At 42.5% G+C, this 3,486-nt stretch overlaps 1 protein-coding gene and 1 long non-coding RNA gene across 2 annotated transcripts in view; one reads left to right on the top strand and one right to left on the bottom strand.

Moving 5' to 3' along the window:
* Nucleotides 1-2,153, top strand: part of LOC116706515 (uncharacterized) — an 18,951-nt gene extending 16,798 nt beyond the window's left edge. Inside the window, exon 3 of the long non-coding RNA XR_004336260.1 lies at nt 512-2,153. This is a non-coding gene — a long non-coding RNA (uncharacterized LOC116706515). The remainder of the gene's footprint in view (nt 1-511) is intronic.
* Nucleotides 2,154-3,224: 1,071 nt separating this feature from the next.
* Nucleotides 3,225-3,486, bottom strand: part of bcl11bb (BCL11 transcription factor B b) — a 45,232-nt gene continuing 44,970 nt past the window's right edge. The window contains exon 5 of the transcript XR_004336253.1: nt 3,225-3,237. The gene's annotated coding sequence lies outside the window, so the exon portion shown is untranslated. The remainder of the gene's footprint in view (nt 3,238-3,486) is intronic.

Below are 3,486 nucleotides of genomic sequence, written 5' to 3'. Positions count from 1 at the left end.
AACCACAATGTGAATAAAGGGGGCATTCGTAAACAAATCAAAACCGTCTCGGGCAGTCATGATCTATAGTTTGGTTTGAGCTGTGTCTTTAACAAGGATGAATCAATACCCAATCTGTTACAGTGACATTGCCTGATGTCATTAATGGACAGTGGGCATCCTAATTCATAAAACGAATCACCTCGGAAAGACTCTCCATTGATCTTTAATTAGAAGCGGCTGTTAATCACCTTTACGACTCTCCTCGGTGGCACTGTAATGGTTTCTGCAGTGAAGCCACGGCAGTTCTGTTCCGGCTAAAGAACAGCGGCATCAGCACGGTGTGTTTACCGTCTGTGTTTATGTACAGCAGGCCACACTGTTAATGGATCCGCTCCGGATATTTTGAATATTTTATAACTGTGATTTTTATTCAATTTGTTCCTGAGAGAACAAGAGAATTACAAAGTCTTCTTCCCTAGCGCTGGCACTGTGACAAACTAAAATCCTCTTTTTCTAATGGTCTTTTTAGGCATGGGGACAAACAATGACCCACAGGAGAGAAATGGCAATTACCTCCAGCAAGGCGGCCACTTCACACACCTGTCACAACACAGATGAAGCCATCATGCAAGGCCGGTGGAGAGGGACAAAAACGAGGAAGCTTTCCCTCGGTGACCCTTCAGTTTTCATAGTCTCTCCTCTCTTTCAGCTCAACTATTAAGACATAAAGGGGTCAGTCCCCAGACAGCTCCATCCTCCATCCTTCATCTTTGACACAAACCCTTGCAGCAGGCTCTTATTGGTAGCCACAGAGCATTGAAATCAGGATTATAAGTGTAGCTTTTTTGTTTTTACTCTGAGAAAATGGCTTCCAGATTCTGGATTTTGTCAATTATCGTTTCTTTTGTGATTTTCCTGAGTGGGGAGGTCTAATTTTCTTTATTTTATTGATCAAACATAAGTCACATACACAGTTTCCCAGAGAGCTTTAAAGCGGAAGATCAGTTTGAGACGTAAAAAAAAGGGCAAATCATTTAATCGTTTGAGTGATCTGAAGCAGTGCTACGAAAAAATATCGCACGAAGCGCAGCAACAACAACAAAAAAATGAATATACATTTTGCCATATGTCGCCATTTGGCATCTGGCGTCCTGCTGTGCGAGTTGATGTGAAGGTGGAATCTGGTTTGACTTAACCATGTGGCACATACAGGCCTAAACAAACATGTATTTCAGATGTCTGGCTCTAAAAACCAGATAAAAAAGCAGCGGCTATATGAGGAAATAATTTGCTCATAAAATTCATAGATCTACTTGAGTGTGATTCCTTCAAGTGTTTTATGGCTCCCTCTTAAGATAATGAAACAGAAATAAAATCCCATGGGGGAAAGATCTAAGTTCTGTTTACAGTCGTTCACATCAGTGTGATTTGCTTTGATGAGATTTGGTCATTTATTGTCAAATTTACTCATTTATCAGTCTAACCTCACACACTCAATTTGATGCGCACAAAGAACAGCGGATCCTTTATTCTCGGCAGAAATTCCTCGCATTTGAATACCTTTGTGGTATGAAAACCATATCATTAAGTACACCGCAGAAATAGAGAAAGCATCAGATTCCATTACCGTGTACAACTGCTCTACAACTCTTGACTTTTTTTTTTTCCCTTCCAGAATTCGCAGGATGTGTACAGACCAGTGTTCAAATCCACCCCCAGCCATAGCAAAACGACCCAATTGCCTTGTGATTAACGTACAATAAAAGAATGTGACGGCTTAAAGAAGCAGCAGGAAAAGCTGCCCAGTGAAAGATGGGTGTATGGCGCACTCTATAATTAAGCCAGTCTGCACTTGATGAAAGTAGATCACACTGGCGGGCCACGGCTTCACAGCCAGTTTGTTTTTACGACATAATTACAGTCCAAATCAAATGAGAAGATTTAATATTGCACCACGACGAGCATGTGGCCAATGCCAACAATGACACTGACCCCCCTGAGGCGAGGTGTGTGTGTGTGTGTGTGTGTGTGTGTGTGTGTGTGCACGGGCAGGTCGGGCGTCAGGAAGCCGACAGCAGAGAAGCTTCCCCACCGCAGTAGCTGTGTACCTGTGTCTGGGCCCCTCTGGGAGGTCTGACACCAATGGAATTACGCTGACAGTGGGACGGAGGCTTGGGAAGACAGAAAAGACTTTGTCTGGGAAATAAAAAAGAGAGGGAAGGTGAAGAGCAAAGGGAGGGAGAAGGAGAGACGACGAGGAGAGTTAATGCGGAAGGAATCAATCAGGAAGAAGCCGGCGAGGGAGAGGAAACAGAGAACAAAGGACTGAGAAATGAATATAAATACATGTGAGGTTACGACAGTCGGAGAAAGTGAAGACGAGACCGAAAGCAGCGGAGTTAAATATGCAGACAGCGAGGGTGTGGCTGTAGCGCAAACACAAATAAATGTTTTGCTTGACTGTGTGTCTCTATGGTGAAATGGCGGACAGTGTTTAAGGAGGGAGGGCCTGGGAAGTGCCAACCCACTGAGTTGGGTTAGTGATAGAACCAGGATCAGCTGGAGACAAATCAGTGGTAAAGTAGATCACGTCAGGGGTCTTCAGAGTCAAGCCCGGACCCTTATTTATTAGACTTAGACTTAGACTTCTCTTTATTGATCCTTTTGGGAAATTGAAAGTTCCAGCAGCAGTTTTAGCAAGAAAAAAGATATAAAAAGAAATAAATAGATAAAAAAGACATTATAAAGACAACCAAATAACAAAAATAACAACAATAACAACATTTGTCAAATAAACAAAGAAAAGACCATAAATTATATTAAAGTGGTCAGTGCGAGTCCAGTGTTTAAGTGAAAGTGACCAGGTGTGAATTTAAGTCCAGGGTGTGTGTGTGTGGTGTGTGTGTGTGTGTGTGTGGTGTGTGTGTGTGTTGTGTGTGTGTGTGGGGTGTGTATGTATGTATGTATGTGTGTTTTTGTATGTATGTAAGTATGTATATGTATGTATGTATGTATGTATGTATGTAGTATGTATGTATGTATGTATGTATGTATGTTGAATATCTAGAGAGGCAATTACAGCAAACCGTTGTCATCTGTTTGGACTTAAACCTCCCACCAAATGATTTGCAATTACTTTTTACTTTTCTTTTTACCTCGGTGGTATTCTACGCGTCACTGTTTTGTTCCCCCCCCCCCCCCGCGTACGTCTCATTTTTAATGTTTTATTTTGACAGAGAGAGAGAGAGAGAGAGTCTTCCGCTGAAGACTCTACCATGTGACTCTGTTTCACCAATCAAACGTCGTTGTGCAGTCACGTGACCATCCTCGATCTCAGCGGCGGGATCATAGACTGTATATGTCTATGGGCGGGACATGTTAGCTTTACGGTTGTAGCAAAACAAAGTCAGAATCAACTGTTGCCCGGCCTCATAGTGAAAGCATGGTTACCTTTTAGTAAAAGTGCGAAACAGCAGCTACATTATGCGGCGTCTTCTGTGTCGA

This window comes from Etheostoma spectabile, chromosome 18 (assembly GCF_008692095.1).
Source record: "Etheostoma spectabile isolate EspeVRDwgs_2016 chromosome 18, UIUC_Espe_1.0, whole genome shotgun sequence".
NCBI lineage: Eukaryota > Metazoa > Chordata > Actinopteri > Perciformes > Percidae > Etheostoma > Etheostoma spectabile.
Note: the sequence above shows the minus strand (reverse complement) of the source record. Positions and strands in the feature narration are given on the sequence as shown.